Here is a 26,571-nt window from a genome sequence, read left to right on the forward strand (position 1 = left end):
CTCTGTGCTGACTGCCAGCTCAGAGCCTGGAGCCTGTTTCAGAGTCTGTGTCTCCCTCTCTCTCTGACCCTCCCCTGCTCACGCTGTCTCTCTCTCTCCTAGAAATAAATAAAAATATAAAAAAAAATTAAAAAAAATAAAGCATCCATCCTATGATAGTCTGTTATAGCAGCCCAAAGAGACTAAGATACAATTACTGCTCCAAATATGTCTCTTGTAATTATGACCATGACTTTAGCCTCTATCCCTTGGACGTTTAGAGACAGATGCCACATGAAAAGAGCCCATCAAAACTTCTTGACAGAGCTCTGCTTCAGGACAGCTAGCTTTACCAGGTTATGGTGCTTAGCTCCATTCTTGAATTTTCCCTTTTTTATCCTGTGTAACTTTCTCCTTTCTTCTCTACTACAATGATCTCTACTACATTCTAATCCTTTCCAAATGGCTTTGTATTAGATTACACTTCTCACCTTTTGATCTGCCAACTGGCTTTTCACTGTCCTCCATTTCCTTGGCAGTCTGTCCATACAACCTGGACCCTTCTCTCTTCCCATTCTTCATACTCACATTACCCAATCTTTGGGCTTTGCTTCTTGTGTCTCCTTGCATGGGAGATAAAACCTTTGTTCTTGTTTTGTATTTTCTAGAAAAAACAATGTTACCTCTAATCTCATTTTCAGCTCTTCACAGATCTCATATTTTCTTTCGTGATTAATTTATGTTAATGCTGGGATTTATTACAGTTGTCTCCAGCCAAGTCACCAGGGAGCGTGTATAATATAAAGGTAATCAATTAATAATTACAGATTACTAAAAACGTTTTCCAGTCTCTGCAAATTCAAATGCATTTACAAATGGGGCATTAGTTAGAAAAGGAAAAGAGAAATAAGAGGATAACGACTTTACCACCTGACACCTCTTGCACACAAATGGAATACAGACCTCTCATCACCTCAAATTCCATCAAGGTGGGACTATAATTCTGGTTTCTTTAAATCAACAAAATATTCCCCTGAAAACAAAATGACAGATTTTAGAACACAGATCACAGAACTAGAGAATTAAATGTTTTTTTTTTCTTCCACAGGAAAGTTAGATTGAAAGCAGATAGCATACGCTAAATCAGAAATGAAGCATCCTGGATGAACTGAAGTTATTTTCATCACACTCTATGAATAGGTAGGCTTGCCAGAAATGTGTCATTAAAGAACAAAACTGTGGAGCCCTCAGATAAGTTATGTTAATTAATGTGTCATTTACAAGTTATGTAAATACCTCATTAAAAACTGTAAAGGATTAAACAATTACTTGTCAAATTTTAATGATGAATACAATATTGTAGAATCTCATAATTTAATTCATTCATTCTGTGCATCAGACCCACAGACTCCTAATTATGTATTTGTTATACTGTCCATATGAGTCATCACGGCCGGATTTCTAGCCAGGATCAACCACAGTCCTGATTTTCATTTCACCAACTTTAATTTACTATTTGGGCTCTTTACCTGAGGGAAATAAACACTGACAAAAGCTCTTAACTCTTTTCGGTGGGGTGGTGGGAGTATAACCATCCCTTTGAGAGGTGGATAAAAGGTACAGACCCCCTCCTCCAGGAGAAGCAGATGGGAACCCTCACATGTACATATCATACATCCACATGAAGAATTTCACCCACAACTTCAGGGATTCCCCAGAGCTCCTAATTATTCATGGCCAGAGTACAACCCCAAGGACACAGTGTGACCTCAATAACACTGGGACTATTCTGTTGAAATTTCTAAACAGCCTTTCACCCTATATATGAAAGAACCCTTCTTAGATTTTAAGTGGTAACATACAAATGTGAGAAATGCCCAGAAACTGAGGACACTTCTTTTTTTAGAATATAAGAAAGAACACATTTTATTTCAAGCCTACACACACACACACACACACACACACACACACACACANCTGTATGAATGGCTGTCACAGACCAAATGTGGAAACAGTCATGCAGGCTTCTTAGCATGGACCAGGAAGGGTCCAGATGAAAGTCATGAGAAGTGCTCTGAGTATGCACACACACACACACACACACACACACACACACACACACAGACACCTTCACTGACCAATACAGTCACTACTAGCCATGTAGAGATATTGAGCACTAGGAATACAACTAATCTAAAAGGAGATGTACATTGTTAATTGAACAGATTTCTGAAACTTAGTACAAAAAATATATAAAGTAGTTCACTAATTTTCTAATCGGATGATGAAATGATATTTTGGAAATACTGGATAAAGTAAATTATATGACTAAAATTGTTTCCTCTGTATTTTTTTTTTTTGCTTTTAAAACATAGCTACTAGAAGACTTTAAATTAGATATATAACTTGTATTATACTTCTTCTGGACAGTGCTGGTCTAGATAATGTAAATCAATAGCTATTCATTATATACCTAATCCTACAATAGTATTGGATTGTCAATCTTTCACTTACAGGCAATACAGACCTGACTTAGAGTGCATTCCCAATCTATGGATGCGAAAAACTACGGTTACCGCCTTGTCTCTGCCTTCCTCCATTTCTACCAGTAATGCTGCCTCTTCTGCTTTCCTGATCTATGTCACCTTTTCTTCCATCACTCCCCCTGCCACTACTATCCAGCACTAGAGACTGGAATATTCCTACTTGAAGGCCCCTTCATTCTGGGCCTTTTAAAACAGTAATGGACTTGTTATTTGTTCTCCCATAACCTTTCTTATTTTCTCTCTGCAAGACACAACTTATATTACTGAGCACTGGCCTCAGACAAGCTGATAATTCTTCAGATATTCTATGATCCCTGCTCTGAAGAACTTTACCATCATGTATAAGACATTTAAATATAAAACATAAGACCAAATTTAAAGGAAGAATGCAATCAAATGGTGACATTAGTGGGATGGGCCATAACCACAGACCATAAAGATTTCCTTTAAAAACATAGTATAAATTTTTGCCTATCAAGTTCTCCATCCCAAATGTCATTGCTAACCAGAGTCAACAAGCTTATCTCTATATTGTTCCAATACGTTTGACTAAAATGTAGGGGAAAAACAGGGAAAGTATTCATTTACAGAAAAACAAAAGAAAAATATTAGACTTTAACATTTTGATGATTAGAAGTAATGACTTGAATATCATCTTAGGTATCATATAACCACATACAAATGCACAATTTTTTTTTAAATGTTTTATTTATTTCTAGCAGAGAGAGACAGCGTGAGCAGGGGAGGGTCAGAGAGAGAGGGAGTCACAGACTGAAACAGGCTCCAGGCTCTGAGCTGGCAGTCAGCACAGAGCCCGACGCGGGGCTCGAACCCACGAACAGCGAGATCATGACCTAAGCGAAAGTCGGACGCTTAACCGACTAAGCCACCCAGGTGCCCCAAATGCACAATTTTTTATTGCTTGCAAGAAAATGCAATGTTTATGTAGGTAGAATTTAGATTCCTGAGAAATTAAAAGAATTCTGAGGAAACTTCAAAGCAGGAAACTTGAAATTTTTTACTTGATATTGAGAAAGAGACAAGCCAGAGTTCAAACTGCTATCAACCTGAGTGGATAGAATATTTTCCCAGCATTTTGTTTGGTGTAGCTTAAAATTGGTCAACTTATGTCAATTCACAAACTTTTGTCAATCATGTGTATTGATCACCAACTTTGTGATTTTTATTTGGTAATGATGTTTCAACCACCTTATTTACAACTCAAAGGACAGCATTTAATAAGAAGGGGTGTCTGCCTGTTATAGCTGATTTTTAATCTGGGTCCAACAAATGTGTTCTATGTAACAGGGCAAAGATCACAATCTCTCCAAGTCTTCAATCTCCATCCTTTCTGAAAAATCCATATATCATACAGTATTCTGAAAGCAATTCACTTTCCAGCTTAACCTTGGCCTTTGCCATAATTATAAAAGGCCTGCATAATAGCAGTAATTTGGTTTATTCCTGTTCGTGTGGCAGGGCAATCAATACTGCTGCAGCATTTCACACATCACCTCCTGTTTGCACTATATTCATTTGGAAGTATATTTGGAAGCAAGAGTCTGCATAGAATCTGTATCTGTGTACTCAGGAATGATCAGTAGTTGTCAAGACACAAACACTAAAGCAATTGAAATGAAGGCAATGACAACAACAACAACTCTAGACACTGCAAAATAAATAAAAGTACATAATAAGAAGCCTATGTGAAATGTGTAGAGCAATATCATATATATATATTAGAAAATTGTTGGACAAGAAAGTGTAAAAGTACAGTAGTATACTTGTTACTATACACATGAATTATATTTTTTCTGTATTCTATGTTTTTGTGTCTATATTCTAATTTCTGTATTTTTTCATATATAGGACATATCTGAAAGTATGTTTTCTGTGTTGTACACAAATCTAGAATGGACACTGAAAAGAATTTCGAGTAGTCACATTCCAGAAACATGATTTTATCTATGTTATTCCCATATGAAACTTAGGTATTCAGTAATTCTTTGTTGAATGAATGATAAATAAATGCCAAAGTAAAAAACTTTTGGCCTGGATTTTTCTTTTAATAGTGTTTATTAAAATTATGAATTAATTGTGTGAAAGATTCTCACTGGCCCCTAGACAGTGAAATGTAAAAATTTCCCAAAAAATACTCTTAAATGAAGATCAATGGATGAGAAAAGGGAGAAGAGGCTGGGAGGGTGGGAAATTCATCAAGTCAATTTGATAATATCTGTTTCCTGTAGCAGTGATCAGCTCACTGGGCAAATCAGCTTTGGGTCTGTTGTTTCATGTTTTTAATTTAATGATTTGGAAGGAAAACAAATTTAGCATATGATGCTTTCTAGATACACTACAAACACCAGTGAGGTCACAAAAATAGAAATATATAGTCAAGTATCAATAAGAAACAGATTGTCCCTCAACTGAAATGTGGTTGAGGGGAATCCAAGACAAAGTGCTCAAGTTAGCACAAATACATACCTATGTGTGCACATGCACGTACACACACTCATGACAGCAAGAGAAAAATCAGAAATGAGTATGTATATGATCATGTAGTAAATCTTTTTTCTAACAGTGGTATTACTTACTAAGGTATTCTCCACAATTTCATTTAATGTACTGTAGTATTACAAAATTAAGAATATGTCTACAAATATCTAATAAAAGAGTATATGTATCCATAACTGACCAAGTTGAATTTCTTTCTCAAAGGTAGCTAAAGAAATATGTGGATGGGGCGCCTGGGTGGCTTAGTCAGTTAAGCGTCCGACTTTCGCTTGGGTCACGATCTCGCGGTTCGTGGGTTCGAGCCCCGCATAGGGCTCTGTGCTGACTGCCAGCTCAGAGCCTGGAGCCTGTTTCAGTCTGTGACTCCCTCTCTCTCTGACCCTCCCCTGCTCACGCTGTCTCTCTCTCTCCTAGAAATAAAATAAGAAAAAAAAAACATTAAAAAAAACAAGAAATATGTGGAAACTCTGCAACCTTTTTGTTTTCTTCAGATAGCCATAACAAAATGAAACCATTATTTCCCAAAGCCTCTTGGATTCTCTGCACTGGTAGAAAGATGGACTATCCTGTTTAATGCAGTGGCCTCAAATGATCCCTAGCGCTTGTTCATTCAAGGAAAATGTGTTCTTGTGTCCCTTGACTTTACAAATTAAAATGAATAGTTAGAGAAATTATTATATAATTGAAAACCATAGCATGTGTATTGGTAGCTTAACTATAGATAATTTCACCTTTCATTTACACCTCACAAACTCTCTGATGAACATTATGATCAAGTGAATTGAGGGACAATGATACAGAGTTTTGTAAGATGCCTAATAATGACACTAAGAACTGTCCAATATAGAAGACAAAATTCACAAGGGAATAATTGGAGTATGATGACCTAATGGCTGAACTTCTGGGTTTGCCCTTGCTATAGTGAAAGTTTTACACAGAGAAGTAGGCCTATTTTTTTTTTTTTCATTTTAGTTATCAGAAGGAGGAAAACCACATGAAAGGTTTTACCAGAATGGCTTTAGGCTTTAACTGGTCATTAATCAAGAATATGGATCTAGGAGAATCTGCTTTGCTACTCTTTTTGTAGGGAACAGATAAAGATGCTGGCAACCATGTATCTTGCTTGCCTTTTACCTCTTCATCTGCTATTACTCTTCACAATTTTTTTTGCTTTAGTTATTACGTATTAAGATATTAGTACCCCTTTCTGAAGAAAGTCAAGATTGAACTCTGGCTCAACAAGATATGCTTACAATTGGACACATTAACAAATTAATATTCATAATCAAGTGTGAAAAAATCAGAAGGGCTCAGGACCATTCTCAGCCATGAATAGGTGACAGAAAAGAAGAAGGTGTGGTCCACCAAACACACTGTGCACCCACTCCAGTTTGGGGTGAGCCTACATCGATTTTGCATGTGTGGCTCTAATGCCCCTTCACCAAGTGCTACAGTGAGGAGTAGACCTGTAGCCTGAAGGATTTGGCAGAATCTTGGCAAGAATCTAACTATGAGGGATGTTTCTTTCTGGGATAGTAACTAGTGACAATTTATTAGGATAACAATGTATTATGGACATAATATTCACTGAATCGGTAAAACCTAGCTACAATCCTATGAAGGAGATACTATTTTTCTCCTTATTTTATAGATTAGAAAACAGTCAGAGAGAGATTAAGGTACCTGATTAAAACCACACAAACTGTAAGTGGCATGAACAACCAAAAAGATCTCCTATTCTTTCAAAACATAAAAGACCATCAAAAGTTAAAATTATACCAGTAAGATAATAGCTGAGAAGATTCAGGCAGGAAGGCGGCGTCAGGAGTGATAATTCTGTCTGTGAACAAATTATTCTTTTTTTTAATGTTTGCTTATTTTTCAGAGAATGAGTGTGTGCATGAGCAGGCAAAGAGCAGAGAGAGGAACACAGGATCCAAAGAGGGCTCAGCTCAGCTGACAGCAGCGAGCCCAGTGTGGGGCTTGAACTCACAGAACCGAGAGATCATGACCTGAGCCGAAGTCGGACGCTCCACCGACTGAGTCACCCAGGTACTTGCCCAAATTATTTTTTTATATATTTCCAACATTCCCAGTGTAAGAATCAAGCTTTGAGGTAGATTTGGTCCTTGGTCACACCAGACAGTCTTCTCATTCAATAAAGCGAACACAATGCATTACCTGGCATTATCAATATCCACTCATAAGGATTTAGTAGATAGTGTCAAAATGTCAAATTTAAATTTCTCAGGAATAAAAAGAAATGTAGATGTAGTACTGTATTTTAGCAGGTGTGCAAAAGAAAGAGACTTAGCTAGAATGAATAAGTGGGGACTTATTCACAGTGGGGACTGTGTCAGGATGGAACAGCACCTGCTAAAAGGCCACTTTTGGGAAAGAAGGTATGAGGATTTTATAGTAATAACAATTATTATATATGATATTATTATTGCTATATTATTAGAACAGTAACAGCACCAGCAGCTACTACCACACATGGTCACATTCACAGGTGCCTACCACGTGCCAGGCATTGCTCCAACAGATTTAAGTGAATTGACTCACTTCCTTCTCACAACTATAAATAGGTATCAATATTAGCCCCATTTCTTAAGGAAGACACAAAGTCACTGAGCCAGCAAGTAGCTGGAGCAGAGATTAATACCCAGGTAGCACAGATTCTCTGCATGTGCTCCAAATTATAAAGACCATGTCCATAGAGCAGTTCCTAAATCCTATGTACTATTTTCAAGTAGAGAAACAGAGGCCTGGTCCTTATTAACCTATTCCTCCCCTCACCTCTCAGAAGCTGTCTGAATAAACCAAATGAACCTACTAAATTTCCAGTGAATGAGTCCATTTCTATGTGTTATTGACAGTTTCTGATGATAATCACTTGAATCATTACCCCTGCAAAACCAGAGAAAAGTACAATGTCTGAAAGTGTGCATATGAAGCCGAAGGGGCACGCCTCAAAAAGAAGAGAAATTAGGATTGAAGAAAACAAAAGAGAAACTAGGAATATTACTACTGTTTCTGCCTTGCATTTTAAGAAGCCCTTCCCTTCAACTTACTCTAAAATCACTTTTTATGTATAGTATCATCCATTCTTTCAAATTTTTAGGGCCAGAAATAAAGGAATAAATACAAAGGAGTATACACTCAAGTACAGAATTAGCCTTAATGAAACAGCAGTTTTACAAACAGTGAAATTAAATCCAAATTATTTTAAAGAACAGTGCATGGGTAGTATGACTGTTTGAAAGTTTGGAGCTCTGTCCTTAACCTCATCTTGCAAGTTTTTAGAAAACTAAGAGTGAATCTATATGCAGCTAACTCCAAGGAAAAAATACAAGAAAACTAATAAAATTACTAAGACAGAATTTAGAACTCATCACTCAAAGCCGCCATCTGAGAAGCATAATGAAGCATTCGCATTTCTCCCAGAAGGCTTTAATCGCTTTAACTTCATTATGTTTAACATTTTTCCAACTCAAATCACAGCTATGAATCTTGCCACTGATCCTGGCTCAATATTCTCCCAGTAGTTCAGTGCTAGTGAGGTTTGCACCTGCTTTCTGATTGCCTGCACCCATTTCCAAGTTGAAATCAATGAAACCCATTAGCATGTTCTCTGCTCGGCACTTCAGTTTTGGATAGAGATGTATTATTAATGTAATCATCCCGGCAAGCCTGGTTTAGCACAGAAGTAAAATTGAAGGGTTTGCAAGAGAGAACATTAATAAGAATACTTATTAAGTTGTATTGAAATCTAAATAATTGAATGCATATTTGATACAAATTTTAAATTGAAATGGATCACACCAGAGGAGAGGGTCATCATTAGAGAACACGGATCCTTTATACCTTTGAAAGACAAAGCATGATTACAACCATGTACCACTGTATTCATGATTTATAGCCAAGATCATTTATTTCTATATCGAAAGATAAAAGTTCCTTTTATGTTTTACTAGGCTGAGCATATTCTATGAATAAAGCAATCCTCCACCAAGTCAGGTAAAGACAGAGTAGTATCACTAGTATTTCTATCTCAAAGAACTCTGAATCACTACATGCTAAGTAACAATTTTACTCAATAAAATGTGAAGATCCAGAAGGAGAAAAGTCAGTGAAGGTATTGATGAATTCATGCTTTGCCAAAAAAGAGGAGAACTCTAATGTAACACTTAACAATTAGAGGATACTTGGTTAAGGGGCACCTGGGTGGCTCAGTCAGTTGAGCCTCTGACTCTTGATTTCAGCTCAAGTCATGATATCGCAGTTCATAGGGAAGGAGCCCTGTGTTGGGTTCTGAGATGATGCTGAGAAGCCTGCTTGGGATTCTCTCTCCCTCGCTCTCTCCCCCAACTCATGCATGCATGCACACTCTCTCACTCTAAATAAACATTTTGAAAAAAAGAAGATACTTGATTAATTTGTTACTCAAGGTTTCTCACCAAGTACCTTCTACTATTTGAAAATTAATGTTCACTTTTCTGAGTGGTTGCCTTAATGTTAATATGACATCATTATCATAAATTTATTAATTTCCAACACACACCATGTTGTTTAAGCAATTCACTTTCAATATTCTAGGCAATTAAAATTTAAATAGTCACCAAACCAGACATCGTACAAGAGGAGCAACAGAAAGGTATTAAAATAATGGTTGTGGTATACGTGAGCAGCTGCCAGTGAGCAGGCTAAAGTGAAGAGCAAAGTCTTGGGGAAACCGTTCCTAAGTTTTGTTATAAGGGGAAAAAAATGCAATCATATTCACTTTACTGGGTCATGAATTTGGAGAAACCTGCATATCTTCTGACTGGATTGGCAATTTGAGGCTAGCAATTAATGGCTAGATGCAGCAATCCACTCCACACATATAAAGCACCTGCCTTATATTAGAAGCATGCACTTCTCCACTCACACACTTACAGCAATCCCTGATAAGCCTCATGGTTTTTGGTTTTTTTCAACAGTTGGCCTCTACTGCCTCTCCTATTCAAACCATCAGTCACCAGAGAATATACGTGAGAAGTACCAAATGGGAAAATCACTTGGAAGGTAGTTACAATACTTCAGGTAAAAATTTATGAGTGCTCAAATGAGGCTAGATACAGTGAGGATTAAAATGATACACTTGAAATGTAATTATAAGACCTAACTGACTACTTCTGACTGATTTGTTATGGGCATGAGCAAGAAGGTGGAATTAAGTATAATATCAGGTCTCCAGTGTGGGTGAATGAATAGTGCATTTCTCCAGGTGACATAAAGAAAACAGGAGCATTTGACTAAGAAGGTGAGAGGTTCAGTCTGAGGCTTCTTAAATTGGCCAGAAGGATACCAGCAGGATTTCACACTTGAAATTCCAGCGAGAGGTCTGGACTGGGGACAGGGACTTGGCAGCCATCAGCATCTTGTTGTGCTCGCAAATAGAAATACAACGCATCTCACATAGGAAATTTCAAATTTTCTAGTAGCTACATATTTAAAAGTTATAACATATTTATAACAAATAAAGTTATATTTTATTTTACCAGTGTATCCAAAATATTTTTTCAGCATATGGCACTAGTTATATTTCAATCGCTAAGTAGCCATATGTGACTAGTGGCTACTGTATTGTAACTACAGAATTGGGGGTGGTTGAAGACTTGAGAATGTGTGTGTTAGATGGGAAGTATAAACTGAATAAGAAGGGAGAACTAGAAATGGATAATGCCAATAGAGATGATAAGAAAACAGCCTGTATCTCAGATGGGGAGGAACTTTCAACAAAACACACTAACTGGGTGAAAAATACAAACCAAAGCAAAAAGCTTTGCATGAAAAACAGATTAATAAATAGTATAAAATACAAGAAAGCCCAGTTAGGCAAAACCTTAAATCCTGCAGTTACAATTTTAGCAGCCACCTTTCAGTAGTATTGGGCAATAGAACGAGGGGCATATTTGGATCTTGTGGGGCATAAATATTAAAGACTTTTAGACTCTCCTTTAAAATAAAATTATAGGGGTGCCTGGGTGGCTCAGTCGGTTAAACATCCAACTTTGACTCAGGTCATGATCTCATGGTTCATGGATTCGAGCCCCACATTGGGCTCAGTGCTGACAGCGGGGAGCCTGGAGCCTGCATCAGATTCTGTGTCTCCTTCTCTCTCTGCCCCTCCTCTGCTCATAGTCTGTCTCTGTCTTTCAAAAATAAATTAATGTTAAAAATTTTTAATTCTTAAAAGAAGAAAATTATGGGGGAGCCTGGGTGGCTCAGTCAGTTGGGTGCATCAGACTCTTGATTTCGGCTCAGGTCATGATCTCATGGTTTCATGAGCTTGAGTCCCTTATGGGGTCTGTGCTCGCAGTGCAGAGCCTTCTTGGGGTTCTCTCCCTGCCCCCCCACCAGCCTGCTCAAGCTGCCTCTGTCTCTCTCAAAATAAATAAATTTAAAAAAAAAAAAGAAATTACCAATACACAATTAGGTAGGCCCCTATGAAGGCCTAGGTAAAGGCTCAACAAAATGAGAGGCCCTGATTTTGAAGCTTTGGTAGTTTCATGGAAAACCTGCCTTCAGATGGATGCACAGTTTCAGTGAAATTTAAGAATATGAAAACTTTTTCAGACACATTTTAAAAAATGAAAGAAAAGAAATTGCACGGTAACCACAGGTATATTCTGGTTAAGATGAAGGTTCAGAGGGAGTACCATGCAGCATAAAATTTAATGTGAGCTAAAAGGTAAGGGAGTAGGGATCCCTACAGAGGCAAGAATGGAGCTAAAAATGTAACAATGCCACTAACAGGCAGTTCCTGCTAGCACACCTGCAGAATATTCTCCCTATTGGATCTTCAAAACATAAAAGAACTCTAAGCACTTGCTCCTCTTTCCAAGTAATTTGGATTATGCACAAAAGTGTCTTCAAGTTTAAAATTTTTTAATGTCTAATTCTTTAATGTCTTATCTAAAGACAATTTACAGAAAGCACAGTTATCTAAGAATCTGTCAGCCTTGACCCCGGGCTCCTCATCACTTCTAGTTCGTAGAACTTTGCTACCCTCTTTTTGCCCTTAGTTTTCAGAGTTCATAAAAATAAAATGAGATCCAAGAAAATGCTCCTCCAACAGTAGATACAGGCTTACATCATGTAACTCCTCTGCAGTAATTCATTCTCAGAATAAAGCCACATATCATAATTCCGTATAATTGAGAAATCCAGGCGAGGATAACCATCTACAAGTTTCCGGGTAAAGCTTTCGGGGACTCACATGAGAAAATGAATGAGAGACAAAAAATGAAGATTCTTTACAGTTTCAAAGATAAAGCTTTCATTTAGAGTGGTCCTTTGCCATATGGGACCACCTGGCTGCTTACAGCAAAATCTTATCACCATGACTACCGAGCTCAAACTTTCCATAATGTCTTCGGGATTCTTATGACATTCCCCAAAATAAACTGCTAAAGCTACACTTCACAATAAACTAGTCCTATCCAAAAATAGAAAAAGCAATTATCAGATTGTCCTTCGATGAACTAGAAGAGTAACCAAAACAGAGTATAAACATACTCTACAAAGTTCCTTCAGCTGAATCAGAAAGACCATAGACTACTGGGAAATTTTAATAGTATTCAAACACAAATGGGGAGGTAAAAACACTATATTGCAAAAATCACTTTAGAAAATATGTAACAATTATATGTAAATCAACCTATGCAGGCCTCAGCCACTAAGAGGTAGGAATCATTTTCTTTACTCTGTGAAATGAGAAAATAGTGGTTCAGGAAAACAAATAACTTGCCCCAGTTTTAGAATGAAGAGAACAACGGAATAAAAAACCTACTGGCTCGCTCATTCATTCATTCATTCATTCATTCATCTGCCAGGCACTATGTACTGAATTTCAATGAAGAGAATAGATTTTTATAATGCACAGGACTTCACAGCCACTGTCACAGATTTATACTTATTAATACAAGAGTGATCTTCATTTCCAAGTGACCAACTTCCTCATTAAAAAAAAAAGTCAAATGATAGCATCACATTTATTTTTATCTCATTCTCCTCCATGCATATTTTTCAGGTTGCATATTTTTCTCACTCTTCCTTTTAATACATTCAGACATTTGGTCTTCAGAATGTTACAGCTCATTAACACAGAATTTCAGAAATCCTAAGAGAATAATTAATGGGATAGGATCCTTAGCTATCTCACATACATTTTTAATTTGACATTCAGTGAACAGTAAAATTATTACAGCCTTACCAGTTGTGACATGTTATACCTATGTAAGCTTAACCAAGAAAAACATATCAAAGTCACTACATTGGGTAAATTATAGTATTCAGTCATCAGAGAAGGCCTTAGATCAAAGCAAAATTAATTCCACTATCATGTGCTTTTCAAAGTGAAATTAGAAATAAGGCTTAAATAACAGTGGAAGCAAGGCAAGAGAATTGTCACAAGTAAACAATGTGACCAATACTAATTCTTACCCAAATACCAAACACATGTGACAATATTTAGACTGCTGTTAATAATAAAAAAAAAAAAGGCAGAAAGGTGGGGGGAGAGATATTTTCTAATCAATTGTACATGAATACCAATAAAAAGCCCTCTTTCTAGGTCTGTTTCACATTAGTCTATAGCCAGAGGGTGCTTATGCTATTATAATGGTCAAGTATCTATCTGCCAGCCTTGCCTTTTCAATCCTCTAAATGGGAGAAAGTGTTCTTCCAACGAATGCTATTTCTGAGGAGACCAGAAAGGGTAAAGTGGGGCTCTCCTCCCATCTTTCCACCCACCTGCTCTAGGATACACGTCACCGAGCTCTGTGGTTCAGTGTTACTACAGGATGTTTACCAGTTTGAATTCTTTAGTTGTCTGTCCATTCATGGAAATTGGAAATGAGGATCAACCAAAGGTAGATGGGAGCCACAAAGGCCTTCCCAGTAAGAGAAACGTGCTTTCCTTGGTTTGTTCATTTGTGGTTTTGTGCTACCCAAGATAATAACTTTACTCATGATGAGAACAGGGCTGCTATGTCAACAGCATTTTTCAAGGCAGTATCTTGAACCCTGCCCTTAACAATTGGGGATAAACATCTACTAAAATCTCCATCCTAGAAATCACTTAGACCTGGACTTTCTCTCCACAATGGCTCTTTGTTATATAAAGTAAATGGACATAAGACACAGTGCTTCCTGGGATTCTTTTTCTAAAAGGTGTTCAGTTTACTATGACACAGTAATCCACTGAAATACTAAATTCTGTGTCTTCCTTTGTAATTCCTTATTCTGGAAATTTGGACTGGCCCATGGAAAGTGAATGTGAGAAGACCTGCAGTGGGGAAGGAAGATTTCTAGAGACTGAGATGGGGACAGAGGTCTGGTGACCGGCAGCTTGTTCTCCATTAGGGAGGTGGCAGACCCAAGTGGGGGAACTGCTGTGTGGGACACAAAAGGAGAGGAGGTCTTGGCTAACATGGATCCTGGACTCTCAACTTTGCTTACAATTCCTAGACCCATATTACGGTATGGAATTGGGTCCATACTGGAGTGGACCCAAAGGAAACATCTGCCTAGAAATGTGGGTGTCCCTCTAATCACCACCACTAGACTAATCGCCAATGACAAGAGGCCCCACATCATTATCTTACTGGAGTGCGTAACCTTGGGAACTCTGCACAACTGTGGAGAAAGGAAAGCACATGAAATTTCTAAATGAGCTTAAAGTCCCACAAATGGGAATTCCATTCATTGCAGAATATAAAGAAATGCAGTATTTTCTCTACCTTTACATTTATGGAGGGAGACTCAGAGAAGCTACGCACTTTAATGTTTTTCTAAGAATCCATCACATACCTGCCATGCTACGCCCCTTCAACACCCTAATCACAGAAGATTAGGGCAGTGATTTTACGGGTCAACTGAAGGTACAGTTTCCATTTCACAGTATCATTCTTATGGATAGCAGGGTCCTACAACTTCTATCTGACACAAACCTGGCAAATGTCTCAACAGTGAGATCTGAGGGATTTTTAACAGGATAACCTGTGGTTTGGGTTATATATGAAGATCACAGGTAAACTCTTCCTAAAGCTCTTGACTGAACCCAATTTGACTCAATGTGGTAACAAATGAAAAGCAGCTTCTAACCAGTAAGACTACTACAAGCCGCCAAAAGCACAGAATCATCTTATACAAATAATTGATATATACAAGCAGAAAAATTTTGCTAGCAGACAGAAGACAGAAAACATTTCCTTCGTAACATGCCTCAAACAATAAAAACTGCCATTTGCACAGTCTACAAAAATACAAAAGGTTAACAACATGGACTGTAGTGTCTCGATGGGAAAAAAGAGCCACTGTCCGAGATGCTGTCATTCAGTATCACTCAGAATGAAATTCTGAAACTATTATAGCACATCATACTGCCAAGCATCAAGTATCCTTAATTATTCATATAAAAGCAAAGCTCATGAACTGTGTCATGTTCCAGAGAAATATGCCTCTGGACCTGAAATATGTAGTTAGCTGCAAAGACTTAACCAGATCCTAGCTTTGCTGCTTACCAGCTACAGGAGCTTGGCCAAGTGGTAGGAACCTTTCTGCACCTCCGTTTCTGCTTCTATAAAACAGGGATAATGATAGTGTCTAAACTTTCAGATTATTCTGAGGTTGACATAAGAAAATATAGGTAAGGCACTGTGCTGAGGCATAATGCCTGACTCACTGCCGTCAAAATATGTCAGAGAGTGTTGTTCTAGTGCTATTCATGTTACTCATAAAAAGCTGCAAACAAAGGGCACCTGGCTGGCTCAGGCAGTGGAGCACACAACTCTTGATTTTAGGATTATTGGTACGAGCCCCATGTTAGATACAGAGATTACTTAAAAATAAAATCTTTAAAGAAAAAGCTACATGCCCTTTCTACAATAGCCAAATTATGGAAAAAGCCTAATGGCCATCAACTGATGAATGGATAGAGGAGATGTGGTTTATATATACAATGGAATACTACCTGGCAATAAGAATGAAATCATGTCATTTGCAGCAACATGGATGGAACTGGAAGGTATTATGCTGAGCGAAATAAGTCAGAGAAGGACAGATATCACATGTTTTTACTTATATGTGGATCTTGAGAAACTTAACAGAAGTCCATGCGGGAAGGGAAGGGGAAAAAATTAGTTACAGAGAGGGAGGGAAGCCAACCACAAGAGACTCTTAAATATAGAGAACAAACTAAGAGTGGATGGGGCCTGGGGGAGAGTGGAAAATGCACTGAGGAGGGTACTTGTTGGGATGAGCACTGGGTGTTGTATGTAAGCCAATCTGACAATAAATGATATTAAAAAAAGAAAGAAAAAGCTGCAAATGAAAACCCTGAGGTGGCTCTGTTTTTTGTGTGTCAACAATGCATTCAACAAGTATTTTTAAAGCACCTACTATACAAATATATAGGGAATGCAGCGCCAACTAGAAAGGTAAGCTCCCTCCTTCTAGATCTTTCATTCTAGTGGTGGAATGGGGAGTGATAGACAACAGACACACAAACAGTGACAGTGTTCTGCTAAAACATGTTTTGTTACATTTTAACATTAAGCTATGTAAAACAGAGCTGAAGTGACAGAGTTACATGGAAGGCTGCTTTAGTTTGGGGCCAGGAAAGGAGGCTGAAAAGTAAATATTTGATTTCCAAACAGCAGAAAGCTACCTGCCTAGTGAAGACCTGGGTCAGCAGCTTCTGGATAAGAGAATATTATGTTGTGAGGCCCTAAGGCAGAAAGGAGCCCCAGGGGCCTTTGGAATAGCTTCCCCTCCCCCCCAGAATTATCATAACAGAAGAGTAGGTACCAATAGAAACTATTTTGTTAATATTCAACATAAATCTTCAAGGAGAGGTTTCTGCCATTCACTGCTGTATGTTAAACAGGAAGTCTCAGTCAAGAACATCCATCACTTAGTGCAGTGTACAAAATAAACCACCATGTGTGTTTCTTCTCTCAAAGCTCCACAACAATCTCACCTTGCTGATAGTTAACATTTGTTTTTGGGTTTTTTCCTCATTATGGTATGTAGCTATCACACTTCAGTTTAGAAAAGCATTGTTCTGGGACTTTATCCAAGCAAATAATGGGATAGAACCTACTAAGTTTTCCCCAAAGTTGATTGTTAAAGATGGCTGTCAAGGAGACCTCTGAGGTCAACAGAAAAGCCAACCTGTGAAATTTTTGCAGGGTCACTGTATCTGGACACTGTTGTAAAAATAGGAATGGAGGGAGGGAGAGAGAGAGAGAGAGAGAGAGAGAGGGAGGGAGGGAGAGAGGGAGGGAGAGAGGGAGGAAGGGAGGGAGAGAGGGAGGGAGGGAGAGAGAGAGAGAAAGAGAAAGAAAGAGAGAAAGAAAGAGAGAAAAAGAAAGAAAGAGAAGAAAAGAAAGAAGAAAAGAAAAGAAAAAAAGAAAAGAAAAGAAAAGAAAAGAAGAAAAAAGCAAGTCAGATCAACAGAAATAGATTCTACTCCATCTACCTTTTGATCTTCTCCTCCCCACTACCCTGATTATTTTAAACGAGGTAAATTAATCCTTAGTCAAGACTATGGACCCAAACACCGGAGGGTCCCCATTATTAAGGAGTCGCAATGAGCCACTGATAAATTCTAAAGACATTCTTTACAGAATGACTGCCCGGATGTAAAACTATTAGATGCATCCACTCAAGAGTCAGCAGGCTCTGTATATAAATCTGTATTGTACCAGTCTCTTAGTAAGAAAGCAACATTCTTTTCGGCCAAAGACAAAGCAGAATGAACTGGGAATCTAACTACTAACAAAGTGGAATCAACTGGGAGTCCTTACACACAAATCCCATAACACAGAGAAAGTCACAATAGGGCACCATATTGCTTCTAAGAAAGAAAGATTAGGTATTCTACTTGCTACAGGGAAACTTTCTTTTGTATCAGGGTCTTCTTTTTGTCCTTTTCCCTTCCTACAGCTGTTTACTGAAAATATTTTTAAGGGAGATTAGGCAGATTCATTTCGCGTAAAATAGAGGCTGACAGAAGACTGGATTATTAGCCTTTTGTTTAATATTTTGTGTTTGTTTTGTTTTAGTTTTTACTGTTCCTCTTTATAATTTTTCTACCCTGGCTTCCCCAATGTAAAATAGTTACATCCCCATTCACTATATCCTATTGCTATCTTTAAATAGAGAGGTCCAACCTGCTAAATGGAATCAAATTTTCAATATTTCATCCCTGCTTCTGACTTGTCTCTTACAATCCACAATCCCAGTATTAGTACGATTCTGAAGGTCCAAAAACAGGTTGAGGAAAAATGTTATTATATGAAAGATTAAGTTCAAGAGCCGCTTCAGCACTGAAAATATATTATAAAACAATGAACCAAATGGAGGAAAAGTGAACTGAGTTTTGTAAACAAGTCTGGGCAGGGGGGTAATGTAGATATAGGAAATGATTAATTATCAGATGTCTTCTGGTTAAATGGTGTTTTCTTTTAAATTACTCCCATTGCATACAAAGATACAGGTTACTGTGGGATTATAGAAAACCAGACAAAATATCAATTTCATTATGGTTGCTGCATGGTTGTACACAAAGCCAGTTAAATTACATCTTCCAGGGCCCATTTCAAGGCCCTGAAGTAACTAGATGCTGTTCCAGTGATGAGAGCATCATAAAACATGAAGAACTGGACAAATAGGGCCATTTCCTCTCCTCTTTAAAAAATAACTAAAACAGAGGAATCAAACTACAGTTAAAAATGTGGATTTCAACTGAGTTCTTCCATTAAGGTAAATGAATAAAACCACCTCCTGGTCAAGTATATTTTTGATCTAAGAGTGCTTGCTCTATTGAGTCTCAGCCTTAGAAAACTCATGCTAATGACGGGTATATCCTCTCCTGACAATAGTCACATCTGGAGAAAAATAGAGTCATTGCTCAAAATCCCTCATGGATACCCACATTCCCAGGAATCCAGGAGTTAAGAAGGACTGAGGCGATGGGTGGCTCAGTCGGTTAAGCGTCCGACTTCAGTTCAGGTCATGATCTCACAGTTCGTGGGTTCGAGTCCCACGTCGGTCTCTGTTCTGACAACTAGCTCAGAGCCTGGGGCCTGTTTCAGATTCTGTGTCTCCCTCTCTCTCTGACTCACCCTTGCTCACTCTGTGTCTATCTCTCAGAAATAAACATTAAAAAAATTAAAATTACAAGGATACTCATTGTCCACATGGATGAAACGGATGATTTTAGATTCAAAAGAAAATACACACACGCGCGCACACACACACACACACACACACACACCCCTGACATTATCTCAGGTAAGAATAAACCCCTAAAATATCAAAAATACATTAGACACGGTCAGTCTCCTGAGAAGATTCTATGTAATGGAAAAATATATTCATCATATTGATTATTACATCAGATAAACTATTGTGATGGTGGTTAATTTAAGTTCCAACATGATTGGGCAATGAAGTGCCCATATATTTGATCAAATGCTATTCTGGGTGTTTCTATGAGGGTGTTCTTGGGTAAGATTAACATTTAAATGGCAACACCTTTATATTAGATTAACATTTTTAATCAGAGTAAAGCAGATGGCCTTCTTCTATAACATGAGTGGGCCTCATCCAATCAGCCAAAAGTCTGAGTAGATGTAGACTGACCCTCCTCTAGGTAAGAGAGAATTCAGCTAACTGCCTTCAAACTTCATCTGCAACATTGACTTTTACTACCTGACAGCCTCTGAACTGGAGCACTGCCTCTACCTGAGTCTCCCGTACCACCAGCCCACCTCTGAACTTCTGGGACTTCCCAGTCTCCATAATCACATGAGCCAATTCCTTACAGTAAATTTATATACACATATGTGTATTTATTTATGTCACACATAACATATTCATATATACATCTTAATTATATTAATCAGTTATACTACAATAAATATATAATAAATTATAATAAATGGATAAACATATATATATCCTATTAGTTCCGTTAATCTGGAAAACCTAATACAACTGTGGCCATAATATTAATAGCTAATACTTATTGAGTACATACTTAGTGAAAAACACTATTATATACAAAATCTCATTTAATCCTTGCCATATTACTGTCATATTAATACTATTATTCTCATTTTCCAGTTGCAGAATCAGAGAGTCAGAGGTTCAGTATTTTTTGTTTCCTCATCTACAAAATGGGGAAAGTAATAATGCCTACAAGATAGGGTTAGGAGTGATAATTGAAAGCCTATGTGTTAAAACTTGTAACAGTCTCTGACACACTGCTCTTCAAATTAACAGTAACATTGGTCATAGTATGTTGATCAACTTCCCACAGCTATTACACAGTAAAACTGAATTTTGAACCCCAGTCTCCAATAGACCAACTCCTAACCTCTCCTCTGCACTACTGCTCCTTATAAACAAGGCGGCAGGGTATAGGAAGGGTTCACCAAGTGCAATATTTGCCGAAACTTCCCACATAGGACATGAAATGACGGGCCATGATTAATTGTGGTGATGGTATAAAAAGAAGCAGCTAATTTCTGAAGTGAACATGGCATAGATTATTTAGGGTTTGGTAGAGCACAACCGGCTTCCTGAATTGCACTTGAAAGCAAATTGGCAGCCAGAGCCGAGTGAGTGAAGAGCCTTTATAATGTGCTCCCTGTGGCTCACTCACTTAGCACTTTATACCACCAGAGTTTGTTCTATTTGCTTAGTTTAGAAGTCAATAAAACTGCACAGAGCTGCTGAGCACACATAAAACACAAAAATAAACAGTCGAGAAAAAAATAAATCAGAGAAGAACAACACTGCCATTCTTTCTAAATCCTCAGGTTCCAAACAAGGTCTAGAAAGGTCCCACCAACAAAAACATGCCTTTGACATCTTACTGAATAGTGAAAGTTTCCTGCTGATAAAGAAACCTCTTTAAGACAATCTTAGTAACATACACTTGGTTGAGACAGCTCTTCGATGTGGTCACTAAATACAGCTGAATAAAGAGCTACTTGGATACCATGAATATAAAAGCTGCAATACTTCAACTTCAGCCCATTTTTTAGGAATTCTTAGGACAGAGAATATGAAAAAATATGGCTTAGAGGGAAATGTATTCAATCATAGGAGTCTTTATTCCTAATATTATGAATCCTAACACAAAAATATTCACCAGGCACACTGCAGTTTTATGATCTCAATTTAGAGCGCTCTAAAATCAAGGAAATCTTTGTTTTTTTCACAAATAGTTTATTGTCAAATTGGTTTCCATATAACATCCAGTGCTCATCCCCACAAGTGCCCTCCTCCATGCCCATCTCCCCCCTCCCCCCCCCNACAGATCTCTTGTATCCTTGGTTAGGTTTATTCCGAGGTATTTTATGGTTTTTTGTGCAATTGTGAATGGGATCAATTTCTTGATTTCTCTTTCTGTTGCTTCATTGTTGGTGTATAAAAATGCAACCGATTTCTGTATGTTGATTTTGTACCCTGCAACTTGGCTGAATTCTTGGATCAGTTCTAGTAGGCTTCTGGTGGAGTCTGTCGGGTTTTCGATGTAGAGTATCATGTCATCTGCGAAGAGTGGAAGTTTGACTTCCTCTTGGCCAATCCTTAGGAAGAGAAATCTTGAGGCTTGCACCCCAACTCTGTGTGTCTCTTNGGCCAATTCTTAGGAAGAGAAATCTTGAGGCTTGCACCCCAACTCTGTGTGTCTCTTGCTCCCAGAGCAGAGGTCCCACAGCAGGGTATTACGTTAATAAAAACATGTGTCCCTAAGAGGCAGAAGTATTAGCATAACCTTATGACCCAGACCTAAGTTTTCCCACATATAACTCTATCAATATACCACATATACTTTTGATGATATACAAGAAAAGCACTTAGTAAGACTCTTAAGGTACACTAGCCAGTTGCTACAAATAGTTTCAGTGATTACAAAGGTTCAAGGTAGAGGAGTAGAGTTTTAGTTCCATTATGACTCAGTCTAGTGCTGCTACTTTTCAGTGTTTAGAAATGAAATGGCCTACTTAAGCTGTCACTGTCCTAGTTGTTTTATATGTTCTTATGATTTGGAGTGTGCAAGTTATTAAATTGCCTTGAGCTTTATGGAGTTGTAATGCATCTGATAATCCCTCAGGTTTAAAAGCAATAAGGAGGACACTCATCCACTTTTGTTTCTTAGCTTGGGGAATCCAAAACTCTCTTCATCAAATGCAGTAAGAATACAGAGAGACTAACGAATGACTAAAAATAATCCCAAAGAGCCTGTGGATGTCAAATTAACATGGTCAATTACCTTAGTGTAAGAACTAAGTACCTCTACTTGGTGGAATGGAGATAGCATCTGACCTATAGAGCAAGTCTCTTGAAAAATAACTGCTAAAGCATATAAATAAATAAATAAATATAGCAGATAGGTAATAAATAAGACATACCATATATATATTCCTACTAGATAAAGATTCAGATTAACTAGAATCTCAAAGTCAAATATCAAACTGCTAGAGCTTATCAATGTCTAAAATGAGATCTATGTAAGACTATGATTAAATCAAAGGAGAATTTAATGAGAAATCAATAGACATCATAAAGATAGATCTCTGCAGTTCTTATGATTTCCAAGACATAACACGGCTCCAACAATTTCATGGTGCCTGTTTGGAGGCAGGTCCCCTCTTTTCTCTGCTTTCCTACTGTTTTTCCAGCTGTCAAACTGTATCTGCCCATAGGCAGGACATGGTCATACCAGTCAATCTGTGAAAACAAACGCAACAAAAACAACAAGAGCAACATCAACAAAACTAGATTAAGTTAGGTACAAATGATATTATTCCAAGCTGATTATGGATAGTTGATGATTATTAATGAAATCTTTAATAGATGTACAGGGAGTTCCTCCTAGCATTTCCTAGGCACGTAAGATTACAGTCTCCAGTCCTCTTGCATCTCCAAGGGGCTCTGTAACTGAATTCTAGCCAATAGAACATAGGTAGAAGAGAATTCTATCACAGCTACACTTGGCCCCTACATCTCCCTGCTTGACCCTGCATACTTTCTCTCTCTTCGCTCATTAACCAGTTGGATAGGGGGATGCAGTTCCAAGGAGGTTCTAGAGAGAAGACAAAATCATGAGAAGATTCTGGTTCCCCGAGTCATCCCTGAAGAATAACCCAGGTAAGCCTCTCACCTTCCAATTACTACTACCTACCTGTCCTAACATGGTATTAATATTTCAAATGATTTAAGATTCCCACACTCTGATCCAAATGTAGGGAGAGTGTGATGCTATGTTTCTAAAAATGAAAGCTAATGTTCATTGAGCATTAAATATGTACCAGGCACTTCCTAAATGCTTCTTATATTCAGCTCTCCTGAGAATCCCCTAAGCTTTATTATCTCCACAGGGAAGCTGACACCAGGAGATATTCAGTCAACTTCCATGGTTACAGAGCAAGAAGCAGCAGAGCTTGGATGAAAACAGGCAGTCTCTCTCCGGAGCCTACAGAACAAAAGCCAATGGAGTCACTACTCAGTACATCCTAGACACTGTCCCAGGTAATGGAGACACAGAGAGTAAGGAGAGTGCCTGACTTGGAAGAGCTCACAGTGAACTGGAGACACAAATGAAAGTAAACATTTTAACTGTTTTCACTAACTATCCTAATCAATCCCCTAATAATTAACTACCTTAGTAAAAAACTAAAAGTGCAAGTAAAATAAAAAGAACTTCTAGTTCAATTTGTAATGGCAGCTTTGAGTGAATAATATCACTATTGTTCATTTGGCAGAACAGATCCAACTCCTAAGGATCACAACCAGCTTAGGAACAGAATCGTCCAACATCCATTTCCTATGCCCGGTAAGACATGTCTTTAAAGAACTTCTCTGTTAAGACTTCCAGTAGCCTGGGATTTAGTTACATATTAGGTTGCCTCTTCATTAACTGTTGCCCTCACATTTAGGGAACCGTTGTGGAGTTCAAGGAAGCAAATTCTACACTCTTCAAGCTTAAGCCCTGTTTCCCTAAGTGCTGCAAAAGTCTCTTTGGCCCACCCTAATTGTTGCTTTCTTGGCTAACCATGCCATCCTGTATTTTACTGGGTGTCTTATACCCAGATCTCCTTTCCTGACCAATCAAGCTACAGCCAACTATGGTGAGCCAGGTCTGACGCCCAAGAGCTTGACACCAATATCCTTTCCAAATATTTAATTATAAATTTAAAAAAATACTAATAAACTTAATAGATATTTAGTGAATACTGGCCACTTCCCAGATTGTGCTAGGAAGCTACAAGAATATAAAAATAAGCAACAATAAATGTATTCCCAGCCATCACAGAGCATAGAGTTTAGCAATGAAGTGACACTAAGAGAACTCTAATAGATGCAAACTGAGATCGTGCTAAGTACTATGAAGCAGTACATACATAATACACCACAAGTACAAGATCTAGTACAACAGGATAATGGGGATGGGAGGGGACAGAGAGAGTAAGTAGAAACTCAGCATTTTATATTGAAAGCCCAGCTGGTACAGGGGCTATATATTGAGAGAGCATGGCAAACATAAGGGAATTAGAGAAAATAGAGAATGAGAAGGAAGCTAGAACAAGATAAAGGTGGTAAGTTGGGCAAAGGCCAGATCCCATAGGATTCAAAGAATCTATTAAATATGGGAAGCCACAGAAAATTTTAAGCAACCCTACGACTGCCTCAAGAAGTACACCAGTAGATCACACGGCTATGAGGAAATCGCTGTAATCCATATAAAATGAAGTTTCCCTTATTACCTGGGGGAGCTGACCAGCGGCATAACAGCCTTGCTATTTATGCACACTCTGAGGGCAGTTTTCCCTATACTCGGAGCCATCTAATTAGAAAAAGTGCTGTGAAATGGAGCTCTGACTTGAGGTAAAGTGATCAATGATACCAGCTAGGCCCTGGAAAGCATTCAAGTCAGCTTCAGCTCACTGGCCAAGGCTGTCACGGATGACAGAGGTACCCTAGACTTACTCATTTTTGGTTAAGGCACAGTATACACAATCACCAATACATCCTGCTATGCCTGCACCAATGCTAAACCAAGTGAAAAGGTCAATACAGAAACTTAAGGAGAAAGCAGAAGGTTTTCATTGACCCGGATGTTTTATGGCATTTGTTCAGCTAGCTAGGTTTCAGACCCTGGAGGGTATGGTTGGACCCCTGGAAGATGAGTTTGGCCTCACCACACTGCTTAGAATCCTGTTCAGAGTAGATTTAATTAAATACCCTATTAGAGAATTAAACAGATTTGCAGCAACTTCTGTTGTCCAGGTTAGAATAGCCCATGGTGCAGCATACTCATGGGTCAAGTCTCCAGAACCTGACAGAGAGCAGAAATGTGGGATAGATATTACTGGGGAACAATTTTCCACAGACAGGCCCCTTACATTTATGCATCTCTTGCAAGCAAAGGCAAAAACAGTCTTTGTTCTAGACTATGTTTTCAAGGATGCTTGTGTAGAAAACAGCCTTAGAAGACAGAAATACCATCTCTCTCTGGAACCAAAGGCAGGTTTGATTACTGTCCAGTATAATAATGGTAATGACTGTCCAAGGCAAAGGTCAGGCAGTTTGCTTAGAGAACATCATAAAAGGTTCAGTTTCCCTAATGTTGGCTGTGGTGTCCCTTTTATATGATGCAACCCACTGCATGTGCAGGTATCATCTGGCCTTCTTTGCACTGCCCTGTGGGAATAGGGGCTGAGGTAACTCGTGCAAATCCTTAAACTCCTCCACTATTATCGGTGTAATAAAACCCTCTGTATCTGAATGAGGAATCTTGTGCCTTTGGCCAGCAAAATGTATGAATTGTGGCAGGCTAACTTATTTCCTTGTGGAGTAGGGTAGAATTACAGATTGTTCACATTTCTTAACACTCATAACCATCTGAGGTAGACATTTTTCTGATTAGAACCTAACAAGTAAAGTGTAGGGTCTTAAACTATGCATTTAATTTCTTGATCAATCAAGTTATTTTGGTTGTGCATCCAGCTCTAATGCATTGGGAATCTGTGCCCCTGGGCTTGATTTCAAAGATTCTTGCCCAGACACTCATTGTTAAGTATGCTAATTTTATTTATTTATTCAAAGACAATTGTTTTATTGATGAGCACTAATCCCTTTATAAGCCAACTAGTACATGAGATTTCCTTAACCACAGGGGTTGGCACGTGGCCTAAGTTGTTCCAAATAAAATAAATCCTAAGGCTCCCATTCTAGGCTTGGGAAAGAACATTTTGTACTTTTTCAGATTGTATGATATAGGGTATAAGGCCCAGATCTAGGCCAGTCGTTTTCCTACAAGAGAGTATTTCAGGGGCGCCTGGGTGGCTTAGTCGGTTAAGCGTCCGACTTTCGCTTAGGTCATGATCTCGCGGTTCGTGGGTTCGAGCCCCGCGTCGGGCTCTGTGCTGACTGCCGGCTCGGAGCCTGGAGCCTGTTTCAG

The 26,571-nt window shown here is 38.3% G+C and overlaps 1 long non-coding RNA gene across 4 annotated transcripts in view; it reads left to right on the forward strand.

Annotated features, from left to right (window-relative positions):
• The first annotated feature begins 1,094 nt into the window (after nucleotides 1-1,094).
• Nucleotides 1,095-26,571, forward strand: part of LOC144236563 (uncharacterized) — a 26,233-nt gene continuing 756 nt past the window's right edge. Inside the window, exons 1-7 of one of the 4 annotated variants that reach the window (XR_013336606.1) lie at nucleotides 1,095-1,179; nucleotides 6,928-7,094; nucleotides 10,025-10,127; nucleotides 23,163-23,258; nucleotides 23,489-23,713; nucleotides 23,873-23,943; nucleotides 24,047-24,265. This is a non-coding gene — a long non-coding RNA (uncharacterized LOC144236563). Of the gene's footprint in view, nucleotides 1,180-6,927; nucleotides 7,095-10,024; nucleotides 10,128-23,162; nucleotides 23,259-23,488; nucleotides 23,714-23,872; nucleotides 23,944-24,046; nucleotides 24,266-26,571 lie in introns of those variants that run through there. The other 3 variants (XR_013336608.1, XR_013336609.1, XR_013336607.1) reach the window with 3 other exon arrangements.

Source organism: Crocuta crocuta, unplaced genomic scaffold (assembly GCF_008692635.1).
Source record: "Crocuta crocuta isolate KB4526 unplaced genomic scaffold, BGI_CrCroc_1.0 scaffold317, whole genome shotgun sequence".
Classification (NCBI taxonomy): Eukaryota; Metazoa; Chordata; class Mammalia; order Carnivora; family Hyaenidae; genus Crocuta; species Crocuta crocuta.